Source organism: Rhinopithecus bieti, unplaced genomic scaffold, assembly GCF_001698545.2.
Source record: "Rhinopithecus bieti isolate Rb0 unplaced genomic scaffold, ASM169854v2 scaffold_6792, whole genome shotgun sequence".
NCBI classification, from domain to species: Eukaryota; Metazoa; Chordata; class Mammalia; order Primates; family Cercopithecidae; genus Rhinopithecus; species Rhinopithecus bieti.
The window spans coordinates 1184654-1197843 of record NW_016805361.1 but is presented as its reverse complement, the minus strand read 5'-3'; the positions used below and the strand labels follow the sequence as shown (position 1 = coordinate 1197843).

The following is a 13190-nucleotide window of genomic DNA, read 5'->3' as shown; positions in this document are numbered from 1 at the left end:
TAAGTTCTTTGTCTTTGAACACTGTACAATCAATATTCTATTACCACAATGCCGGTTTTGCTGCATTGTAGCTAAATTAGTGTGTCAGGTATAGAGATGCTCAAACCAGACATTCATATGATGAGGATGATGCAAGAATTCTAATCATTTTGTCGCCTAATGCACATTTATCTTTTTCCCCTAGATGTTTCAGAAATACCTCACAATTTAAAAGTCATTAAGACATTTATAAATATCTAAGGAAGTGTGTTAATTTGTATTGTTAGAGATAAAATTGTATGATAAAACCCACATTTTAGTAATAATGATAATATTCATACAAGGCCTTATAGTGAGCGTCCAGTGGGTGTTAATTCTCAACTTGGTATGAATATAAATCCTTAAAAGTATGAAAATGCAAGCTATTTAAGAAATATAAATGGAATATGGAAATGTTACTGAAATACTAATAATATTACATAGTGAGTCCTAAAGCGTGTCTAAAGTACAAGCTATCTGTATAACCCTTTAACTGGGAACTCACTAGGAGACGGAAAATATAGTGGCATATACATATGTTATGACAATGTGTAACATACCACCTTAAAAATGCATAGAAGCTAACGGAAATACTTTGAACTTATCCTAAGCAATGCTATATCATCTTAATATTTTAATTAATATAAAATCCAAATTACTAAGGGCAAATACCATATTGTATTGAAATATTTATTGCATTCATTTTTATTTACTAACAGGAATTAACAAGTTTAAGTGTATATGTTTCTTACAGTTTTTCCAGCATTTTCAAGCAAATCTTGCAATTTTGCCTACGTTTTTTGTGAGATTTAAAACGCTTATTTTTTTCCCCCTGATTTTAGAATAACCTTAGGAATTAAGGTTTTTTCTGTGTATGTGCATGTATGTTTCTGAAGGACAGGACTGAGGCAAAATGACGATAACAAATATATATGTAGTTGAACAATTGCAAAGTAAGGACCGCATTTTTCTTTTTATTATCAAGCATGATGGCTTAGTGAAGCTGAAGAGTGAATTAGTTTTAAAAGTACCTCAAAAGATGACAGAAGTTTTATATGAATTGGATAAGGGATATTTCTTGGTTAGGACAAATATTTGAAATTTCTCCATAAAGTATAGACTGTATACACACATATACACATTTCTTTTGGTGGACCTGCAAGTTGTTCTTTGAGAATAATTTTGGCAGGTTATGTGGCCAGTGGCTTGCTTTTCTCTTTACCATCTGCTTTCTTAACCCCATGTCCTATTATGTTCTCTCCTTCCTGATTTCTGTACCTGCGTACCATTGGTTTATACCTGGAGGTGTCTACACAGCCTCACAGTTGTGCGGAAACAACGTGGCATATCGCAGCACTGAGGTGAGTGCTGATGTGACTGAGGGAGTGGGTAGACCAGAGTAGGGATACACAACTGGGATAAAGAGAGAAGTGATAGAAGTAATAACTGGACAACTGAGGGCCAGAAATGACTGCAGTACCAAGACTTGGGAAGAGGTACCACAAATAGTTATGAGTTATGAAAAGCTTAATTGCAAAAATGCAAAGAAATTAACATTTTAGGCACATTTGATTTTTGTGACTGAGTGAAATTCAAACCTGCTACAAAGGCAAATCACATAAAATGGAAGTTTTGTGTCTGCCAAGCTTACTCATCTTAGGGCCATCGATCATCCTAAGCAAAATATTAAGTGCACTATTCACTTAATGTCGAGAATTCATGTGAATCTTGAATAGTCTGCATGTAAGATTAAGTTTCAATGGCCATACTCATTTGCTTTCAATTAATAAATTGATTTGTCTGCTTCATGATGGGTCTTTGTTTTACATTTGAAAATCTCTAGCATGGATACCTTTTCTTTTGGCAGCTTTCCAAAATATGTTCTCTTATTCTTAGTTCCAAAGCACCCAGGAAATCATCAATGATGTCTCTAACAATCCTCTCAGAACTAAGTAAAGCACATATATCATGGTTAATATTATAAAACTCTTTTATTATGATTGTTTGACAGATAGATGATATAACCTTTAGGGGCTAAACTGTTTCTCAGATTAAAATGAAAACAAATGATGGTTTCTTCTAAGAATAAAATAAAGATGAGTTTTACGAACATAAATAATGAGTACATGAGAAGGTGAAAACGCCCTGTAATCAGGGGAGGGGTTATGTGTAGAGGGACGGTCAGAGAGATAGGGCGCATGAAATTACTTGACAATATAAGACACTGATTTTTCATTTTGACAGATTGTTTCACTGTGGCAGCATTAACATGACTGCATCAAAAATAAATGTCAGAATCTCAGCATCGGGAGATTGCTGTGGGAATGCAAGAGGGCTGAACCTGCCCCATCCAAAATGTGGGTTTATTGTTCAATGGTGATCTCCTTTAATAAAGCTGGATCAGATGAATAAACAAACCTGCTAACCAGATTATATATATTTGAGAAAATATGCAGTTCTGCTTTGTGAGGCATCAAAATATGTAGCACAATATATCAGCAACTTTTCACATTTTTTTTTTTTTGCCAGAGTGATGTCAACACAATCTCTCAAATTAACATTTTTATCTGTCAACCATTGTGGGTGAACATGGTTACCATATCAGCAGGAGTAGAGAGAGAGGGAAGAGTGAAAGAAGGGGAAAGGATAGAAGCATTTGCAGTTTATAAGGACTCGAGTTCAAAAAGTATTAAATCCTGGCCATTCGTGACAGCCTTATAACACCTAACATGTAATCCTACCCTGAAAAATTACTCCAGCTTTCATTAATCATGAGGAAGAAAGGAATAAAACCAATTAGCAAAACAGACTCCTCCACTCTAAGTGGCCTAGGCGTTATTATCTGAAATATTTAGAGACAGACTCAGCAAAGTGCAAAACAATTCTCAGTATGAAACAAACCTGTGCCAGTGGGGGGCGGGGGGGTGGTAAGAAGATCAAATGGTTGGGCCTCCTCTCCTTCCTGATCTGGCTCTTGGGATCCCTGAAGCTGTTCTGCTGTAAACTTAAATTAGTACTTTTGGGTAGGAAAAGGTTGGGTTAGAGTTTTCTTTATGATAAATTACTTTAGGGGATTTGCTCTGTGAGAAAGCTTAATTATTTTTTCCATAAAAAATTCTCTCTAGCATTCTGGCTCCAGGGAGAGATCTTAAAAAGGAGGGAGACTTTGTGGAAGATCATATAGAAGGTCCCTCAAATATATGTAATGAATATGGAATAGCTGAGCAAAGAACACCCTTTTCCCTCGCAGCTAAAAAGTGAAGATTTTCTTTTGACTTAAACGAACAACTAATGATATGCCATGGTTAAAATCCTTTATTGTGCTAACTCATCACCATACCCTGCCTTTCATGGACATATATACACAATTCAGCAGTGTCTGCATCTTTTCTCATTCTTTAAAAACCACAGGTGACAATAGTGAGGCAACGTGGTGTTGAGGAAAGGACTGGGCACAGGTCTAGATTTTGGCATTTATTGGCTGGCGAATGAACGCGAGGGAGCAAACCTCTTGAGTCTCAGTTCTGCATGTCTAAAAATGGAGATAACAATGTTGACTTCAGAGGTCTCTTTTGTGAAGAATAAATGAGATAAGGTTATGTAAGAGAGGTTGATAAACTATAAATGCAAGTTAATTATTATTGCAGGGCAGGAAATCGAAATAATAATGTAAACTTAGTTCTTTTTAGGTGGGTGCAGTTAGAAACAGTTTACAAAATAAATCCTTGAATGGCATGGATTCCAGGGATGAAAAAACCATCTAAGAGTGCTTGAACACAATTCCAAATATTGTAAACGCCCCTCCCCACAACGATAAATATCTACTTTGCTTTTAGGATACAAGCTTTTTTTAAAAGCCATCTTTTTCTTTTCTTTTCTTTCTTTTTTTTTTTTTTTTTGAGACGGAGTCTCGCTCTGTCTCTGGGGCTGGAGTGCAGTGGCCGGATCTCAGCTCACTGCAAGCTCCGCCTCCCGGGTTCCCGCCATTCTCCTGCCTCAGCCTCCGGAGTAGCTGGGACTACAGGCGCCCGCCACCTCGCCCGGCTAGTTTTCTGTATTTTTTAGTAGAGACGGGGTTTCACCGTGTTAGCCAGGATGGTCTCGATTTCCTGACCTCGTGATCCGCCCGTCTCGGCCTCCCAAAGTGCTGGGATTACAGGCTTGAGCCACCCGCCCGGCCCATCTTTTCATTAAATCTAAACTTTAGGTAGAGACAAAATTTCAAGATTCAGGCCCAGTTTTAAAAATTATTTAAAAAATATATGTTTAGTCCTCTTCTTCCTTCTCTCCATCCATCAAATATTGTCAGCAGATCCTGTGCCAGATACTATGTTTAGAAAAGAGTATAAGAGAAAGAACATCGAATTGGCAGCAAAATTACTTCAGTCTGAATTTCAAATCCTTTGTTCTCCGTGTACCCTCCCTTTCCTGCCCACTTTTTCCACTCACCCTGTCTCTTTATTGAACCAATTCTTCGCCTTCTAGGACCACCTCAAGCTCTTTCTCCTTCAGCGAAGTAATCAATGGTAACTCCAGCCCTTAGCAGTCTCTCCTTATTACACTTCTGAAACCTCTCATTTTGTATTTATCAGGTGCTCCTTGAGCTATTAGTACTATTTATTGTGTGCTTGAGTTTGCTCCATCCATCCACCCATGCATCCACAAATACATATTTAAGCACAATTATGTGCCAGGTATCAAACAAGATGATAGATGTGCAATGTAGTTCATGGTATCTACTTATGTGGATCTTAGATTCTAACTTATAGTCTCCTAAATTAGAATATTGCTCTGTGAAAATAGGGGCTGTGTCTCATTACTGAATCATAGAATTTGGAATCAAGATAAACAAGAAATGTCATCCTCTTCTTCTATATGTACCCAATTTCTATTTCAAGCCTTATTCCGCAAGGGTAGCAGAAACTAAATGTCAGTAAATTAAGAGATTTCTCCTTCTCCCCCTTCCTCCATTCTGTGGAGTTGTGTCAAAGTTTCAAAGAGTTTAACTAGAGCCAAAACTAGGGAGTAGAGTGGGAAAGGGGTGTATTTCAGATCCCTGCTGTCATCTGGCTACATGGGCATCTGCTAAAATAACCTTTTCCCAATCAGCTGCTTGGTCAATTGACCTCATGCTGGGCTGGAGACATCTTTGTTCTTGCCCACATGACCCCAGAAAATCAGGTACCTTTCTTTGCTGCTTCTGCATCACTTCTGGATACAAAATGCTCATTCTGTGTCTCTTCTACTTCCAAGAGTTTCCAATTTGAAACTCACAGGCTCCTATGACCCTATCTGCCTAGACACACCAGGCAGCCATTTATTTTTCTCTGCATCCTGCCTGGGATTCTATATGGAATTTGGTGAACAGATCTCTCTCTCTCTCTTTCTTTTTGTCTGTCTCTTTCTCTCTCATCAATGTTATTGAAGTATTATTGATAAGCAATAAACTATATATAGTATATTTTTCAACTTTTATTTTAGATTCAGGGGGTACATAGGCAGTTTTTTTACATGGGTGAATTGCATGTCACTGAGGTTTGGGTTATGAATGATTCCATCACCCAGGTAACGAGCATAGTACCTAAGAGATGTTTTTTCAACATTCTCCCCCTTCTCCCACCTCCTCGAGTAGTCCCAGTGTCTATTGTTTCCATCTTTATGTCCACGTGTACGCAATGTTTACTGGCCACTTGTAAGTGAGAACATGCAGTGTTTGGTTTTCTGTTCCTACATTAATTTGCTTAGGGTAATGACCTCCAGCTGCATTGATGTTGCTGCAAAGGACATGATTTTCTCATCTTATGGCTGCATAGTATTCCATGATCTAGATGTACCACGCTTTCTTTATCCAGTCTACCATTGATGGACATCTGCACTGATTCCATGTCTTTGCTTTTGTGAATAATGCTGTGATGAGCATATGAGTGCAAGTGTGTTTTGGTGGAACAATTTATTTTCCTTTCGTTATATACGTAATATTGAGATTGTTGGGTTGAATGGCAGCTCTTCTTTAAGTTCTTTTAGACATCTCTAAACTGCTTCCCACAGTGGCTGAACTAATTTGCATTCCTGAAAACAGTGTATAAATATTGTCTTTTCTCTGCAACCTCACCAACATCTGTTATTTTCTGACATTTTAGTAATAGTCACTCATGATCATGTGAGATGGTATCTCATTGTGTTTTGATTTGCATTCTCTGGTGATTAGTGATGTTGAGCATTTAAAAAATATATTTATTGGCCACATGTATGTCTTCTTTTGAGAAATGTCTAATAAACTACATATATTTAAAGGTACAATTTGATATTTTCTGATGTATGTCTATACCCATGCAACCATCACTACAATAAAGACAATGAACATATCCATCACCCACAAAGGGTTTCTTGTGCTCTCTTGTACTCCCTCAATATGTCCTCTTTTCCTTCTCTTCCTTTGGATCTCAGAAATTTCCTTTATTTGAACTAGCCTGAAAAGCCTGTATGGGGCCCTCTCTTTGGAAACACCATTTTTATCTCTCCTTGGTTTTCCTCTAACTATACCACCTTGCTCAAGAGTAGGAAACCTCGAGGGGGGCATAAAAAAAGGAAGCATTGGTTTTATTCATTATGTTTCCCCTCAAATCTGTGATGTATACTGTAAGAGCCTAGGTTACAGAAACACAGAAGTCAGAAAAGGACTATTTTTTTCTTTCTGCTCTTAGATCATTTCTCTGAGGCAATCATACACCATGTTTCAGATGCTTGCTTGACGGATTGAAGGGTGGGTGATATGGTTTGGCTTTGTGTCCCCACCCAAATCTCATATTGAATTGTCATTCCCAGATGTTGAGGGAGGGACCTGATGGGAGGTGATTGAATCATGGGGCAGTTTCCCCCATGCTATTCTCGTAATAGTGAGAGAGTTCTCATGAGAGCTGATGGTTTTAAAGTGTGACATATCCTTGCTCTTTCTTGCCTGCCACCATGCCTTGCTCCCCTTCACTTTCTGCCAAGATTGTAAGTTTCCTGAGGTCTCTGCAGCCATGCAAAACTGTGAGTCAATTAAACCTCTTTCCTTTGTAAATTAGCCAGTCTTGGGTAGTATCTTTATAGCAGTGTGAAAACAGACTAATACAGTGGATGAGTTAGGGAGGATAAAGGGAGAAGTGAAGTATTGAGGAGAGGGGACATCAGTGAATGTTTCAAAAATGTTCTTACAACATATAGCCATGAAAGATACTTTATTCTATCACACTTAAGAAACTGTACACACTAGATAAACAATAAATGACTGTTCAGTGACTGATCCCAATGAGCTCATAGGAGCTCAGCTGTGCAGGTAGTAAGTATTGTGCCCAATAGATGGTGAGAAGAATAAACCTGGGGAAAGAGGAAAATAGCCTTGAAAAATGTACAGTTTATGAGTTTGAATTTAAGAAACTTGGCTGTCTCATCACTCTTTTAGGAGGATAATCAAACACAATAAAATGATTGGATTGGGTAGGAAGAACTCTCAGGTACTCTTTTCTAAAATCAAACGATCCTATTATGCTAAGCATAACAGGCAAGTTCAATTATATGATCCCTCAAATTGCTAATTTCTTTTGTCTTGTTATACTGAATGGATAAAGCATGTGTACATTTTAATATTGGTTGCAAGGAAGTATGTTCAATCTTTCTAGAAAGTAATTTATAGTAAATATTGTAGTAGCGGAGAGCTTACCACTTGAGAGGGCTGGACAGAATCCTCTCTCTAGCAACACCAGCAGTAATATTTATCAAGGGCTTTCTATCTTCCAGGCTCTGTCTTAGTTTACATGTATTAACTTATTTTTGCCTTGCAATAATCCTAGGAATTAGGCATTATTTCTTCTGTTCTAGAGTTGAGGAACCTGAAGCATAAGAAGATTAGCCCAGATTACACAACTACTCTATTATCAGACTAGAATTCAAACCAGGTAGGTTCAAGCTTTTAACTACTATGCCTAATGAACATTAGTGTATCATTTAATACTCCTAGGACTGTGCCACATGAATTATTATCCTCTGATTTGCAGATGAAGAAATAGAGCCTCAAAGAGGATAAGTAATATACCTAAGAACATAAATCTCATAATTTTGGTGGATTAGGGATTCCATATAGAGTATATCTGACTTTAAAAATTCATGCACTTAATCACGAAGCTATAACATCAAGAATGGTAAACTGTTAAAGCACTTTGACCTAGCAATTTAACTTTTCCATACTGCGGGAGTAATCAGAAATTTTGTTAAATTTGAATGTACAAAATATTACATACAAATTTAAATATTCAAAGTATTCTAACTGATCATGGTTAAATAAACTATGTACATTCATATAATATTTTGCAATTATTGAAATGATATTTATAGAAAGTTTTTAATAATATGAAGAGTGTTCAGATTATAATGATAAATTCGAAGAAAACCAGGATATAAAATTAAATGGTTATTTTGTTGCAAATGTTTTCAAAATTGAGCAGAGAAAAAAGAATGGAAGAAAATACATCAAAATGTTGATGATTAATAAAATATTTGAATGGTTGGGTTGTGGACAATTTTAATTTTATTCAGAATTTTCCATATCATAAAATTTTGTCTTAATAATGTGAAGATTAGTGTTGAGTTTTCCTTTTATATTTGCTTTGGCATAAATTTCTCACAAAATGCAGTTGTTGAGAACAAATTTTGAAAACATTTGCCGTCAATACTCTCCTAGGAAGTATACCAAAATACAGCAAGTTATTTAAATTTGTCAGTATAGTATGTTTAGTAGTTAAGTATAATTCTTCCTGTGAGGATCTCCTTGTGGAAGCAAATTAAATTTGGTATGTAACCTCTGCACTTTAATAACATTTGATCTACAGCTGACCAAATAGAAAGGGCAATCTCTTATTTAGAGACAAAAGTTGAATTCTACCCTGTATCAATTATACATGTACATTTACTTCACCAAGTCCTACAGATGATGGGTCTTGCTTTAAACCCTAGTGATTGATGAAAGCAGACAAACAACTTTCAGATTTCCTGTGTGAGTTAGAAGCATTGCCACCCCTTGTCCTGGATCCCCAGCCTGAGTTACAGAACGAAATTATAGGGAAACAGCCCAAATTCCCAAACTGACTGAAATGACTGAATTTCTGTTTACGTGTTTACATTCATTTAGTGATTTTGGGCAGGTCACTTGCTTTTGAGAGTTTTAACACAAACACAAGATTTGTTTGAATAATACTACTATGGAAAACAATATATTCACAGAATTGGGCACTTTGAGGTTGGAATTGGGAAGAAAGTGTTTAGTACAAAGGCCAAGACAGAATAATTACTTTCTGTCCTGAATGGGCCTGGAGAGAAATATTGCTAGAGGAATGATCTGTGAGAAAGCAGATGAAGTGACTGAGAATGGCAGGAGGCAGAGGGAGGCCAGAGGAAGGCCCAGTGGCTCCTCTGCTACCTGTATAATTATGACATTAAATTTCAGTCAATCTACTGCACACTTCCTAAAATTAAAACAAAGTTTTTGATGACTGTTTTCAGAAATGAATCATACGGCATCTGGGGAAGTGCCTCTAGGGGTTCTACACAAATCCTCTATTAGTCATGAGCAATAGACTGAGTTATAAAACCACATCTGGAGAATTACATTTCAAAAGACTCATCCTTTTACCTTTTATGTTACCAGGTGCTGAGCCAGGTGTTCTACATAAATTATCTCATTTGTTTTTTCTGACAACATAATAAGGTAAGTATTATCAATCCCATTTTAAAGATGAGGGAACGAAGACTCAAACAATTCAATCAGTTGCTCAGTGTCACTCGACTCACACTGGGATTTGACAGGCGATCTGCTCAACTCCAACGTCCTCCAATATCCTTGCCTCCTCCCATAGCCCTCGCAGGAAGGCAGCCTTGGTATTTAAAGGCGCGCAGACCATGAAAGGCACGTGACCATGAGCTCACAGAAGGTAGTGATTGTATGGCCAGGAAATAGAGGACATGAAGTAGACCTATGCAGTAGGATCTATTTATAGTAATATTACACAACAAATAGGTGATAATACATGACGGACATGTTTGGGGATGAAGCTATTTGGAAATAACAACACAGAAGAATTTAGTAGGTTGGAAAGAAGTCCAGATACTACCAGGTAAATACGCAGATTTAGGAAAATTACAGACGTGGTTTAAGGACCTTATTACAGGCCTAATACTTTCTGATGGATGCAGTTTCAAGTGCATGCAGGTTTAAAATAATTTACATTTGATTACTTATGGATGGAAGTAAGTTTTGGGGAGGCAAAATGTGTTTTGTTTCCTCTTGGGAGCCTTGTGCACTCTATCAAACAGCTTAAATTAAAATAATTTTACTGGCCTGTGTGTGTTGATAAAATTACTATTTAAAGCAAACAGGTGCCTTCAATTTTTCAGAAGAGGAGGAAATTAGAGATAGAAAATCGGTAAGCTGTGACACCTGCACAGAATCCTTGTTTGAAATTCAGAAAGGGAATGAGCTACGTAAAAACTTGGTTTTTAAATTTTTTTTGGAAAGAGATATGAGATGTTACTGCTGTAGTCTAAATGAACAGAACAGGAAATGTAATGAATTAACTAAATAATTTCCATATAGTCTAGTTTCCAGGAAGAAAAGAGACATTTAATTGGGATGTGCATAGTAAGGTGATTTAGAGAGATGGGTATAGGAATGTAAGACAATGTAGACCAAAGATGACTCCTGTTTGGAGCTCCAAACTAGCTTGGCAGAGACAGACAGGAACATTAGGGGCTCTGAGCTAGCACTAGGTATAAATGGGAAAGTCAGTTACTTGCTACTCTTGAGAAGGGAATACTGAGGTCCTTGGGCTGTTGATGAGAAAGACTGAGGCTGAGTATACAGAGTTCGATGCAGCCTACACTATTAACCTACCATCTGGAGAATGGAACCTGGAAAGTACTCTGTGATTAGCAGCCTGTGCCAGGTGGTCCAGGCCATCAGAGGTGTATCAGTCAGAAACCACTCCAGCTAGTTAAGAGAAAGGATTGATTACAGTAATTATAATCACTAAATTGATTATAGAATCAGTGGGAAAATAGAGGAAACAGAAAATTAAGCTTTCAGAGACCACTTTGAATGTATATCACGGAACTAGGCTATCAAAAGAGCTACTGCCTTTCCTATGATCAGTAAAGGTGTTATGATCAGGGAACAGCCATGATCTGGAAGACCAAGAGAAGCCATGGAGGTACAGCCTCATTCTCAGTTCCACCTTTTAGTTATTGTACAGATGTTGGGGAAACTTAATCATGTCTGGAGTCCTAGCCCAAGGCATGTACTCTGACTGCAGAAAAGTGCACCAAAAGGAGGTTGCATGGGTCATGTGCTCGTTTACCACACCCAGCACAAGAAGCATTGTATGTTTGGAGGGACAGTGCCTGCTGTGGGCCAGATAACTACTGGAGATGATGTTTCTTGTCTGTCACTCTTTGTGTTTTATTTTTTCTTGAAGGAAAATTCTCCACATAAAACATAGTCAAAAGACAAAAATAACTATATTTTATGTTTTACAGTGTATGTAGCTAAACGATTAATTACATTTTCCTCATTTTCTTGGAAGAAAGTATTTTGATATTGTGTTACTTTTAGGGAGAGTTACAGAAAGTGTAGGGCCAAGTGTTTATTTTTCCTTTATAGGAATTAGTCTTCTACCCCAAATGCTATATTCCTCTTGAATAATACTCTAGATGTTGCTGTCCAAAGAGAATGCGTTCTGACCCAGGTCATGGAAACAGAGCCACTCAGGAGCTGTTATTTTACTATTATTATTATTATTTTTTAACACAGAGTCTCACTCTGTCACCCAGGCTGGAGTGCAGCGGTGCGATCGGCTCACTGCAACCTCCGCTCCTGGGTTCAAGTGATTCTGCTGCCTCAGCCTCCCATGTAGCTGGGATTACAGGCGTGTACCATCATGCCCAGCTAATTTTTGCATTTTTAGTAGAGATGGGGTTCTGCCATGTTGGCCAGGCTAGTCTGGAACTCCTGACCTCAGATGATCCACCCACCTTGATCTCCCAAATTGCTGGGATTACAGGCATGAGTCACTGTGCCCAGCCAGCTGTGATGTTTTAGTAAAGGGAGGGGTGTTTTTGATGTAACCAGTCAGTTTCTCATTTTACATAGTTTCTACTTCTTCCTGGAAAATTCTTAGGTACTGAGGTTGCAGGTGTTACTTGAAATATGTTTAAATGTGCAGAAAAACATGTATATTCTTTCTTTTGTTTTTCTGAACCCTTGCCCATGGGGAGAAATCTTAAGTACTCCCTCATACATTTTGAAGTTAATATCTACATTTTTAAAAATCATAATTTTATATTGTTGCAAAAGATGTACTTTTGGTTGTAATTAATGATATTTTAAAAGAAAACTGTTACATCACTCAAACATATCCAATAGAATCAAAAGTAGAAAAAAGGTATACATTTAGAACAAGTTTATGGAATTATCAAATGGTTTCAGATGATACTCAGAGTCTCAGGTTTATCAAATTTCTGTGTTTGTCTGCCCACGCCCTTGCTGAGATGTTGCTGCGTGGGTTATGTGTGTGTAGGAGGGAGAGGATTCAGTCAAGCTCCTGGCAGAGGGGAGGAGTCACTTCCCAGAGGACCAGTTGGTGAGATGGGGAGAGATAGCCCCACCCACTGCAGATATCTAACCTACCTTCCTCTGAAGAGTAACAACAGTGCCAGAGACAGGGAAGTTGGGATATGGCTGGCTGTTTTACATTCTTTGCACGTTCAAAAGAGGAAGACTTTTCTTTTTTTCTTCTGTCGTATCCTTCTACCACAGAGCTCTATGCTTCATAGCTTAGCTGTCATAATCTTCTGTCTTCTGGTAGTCTTCAAATTCTTTTGTTTGAATAACCTCAAAATGATTTTCAAAATCTGTAAACCTCAACATAAATTTTCAAGTTATTGTCTACACTTTATCATTCTAACTTTAATAGTTACAAAGAATGTAATTTCTGGAGTATGGTAAGTACTGATATTTTAAAGAAACTGTTAAAACGCTTTTTAAAATGTGTCCAGTAGAATCTAAATATGATTGTAATTTGACCTGCTATTATCCAATTATAAAAGAAGAGCAAGTTCTTCCTTGACAATAATTTTACATG

General features: G+C 37.4%; 1 long non-coding RNA gene across 4 annotated transcripts in view; it reads left to right on the top strand.

Annotated features, from left to right (window-relative positions):
• Nucleotides 1-1334: 1334 nt before the first annotated feature.
• Nucleotides 1335-13190, top strand: part of LOC108529740 (uncharacterized) — a 148937-nt gene continuing 137081 nt past the window's right edge. For all 4 annotated transcript variants that reach the window (XR_001885658.1, XR_001885657.1, XR_001885659.1 and 1 more), the window contains exons 1-3: nucleotides 1335-1379; nucleotides 7882-7958; nucleotides 9704-9763. This is a non-coding gene — a long non-coding RNA (uncharacterized LOC108529740). The remainder of the gene's footprint in view (nucleotides 1380-7881; nucleotides 7959-9703; nucleotides 9764-13190) is intronic.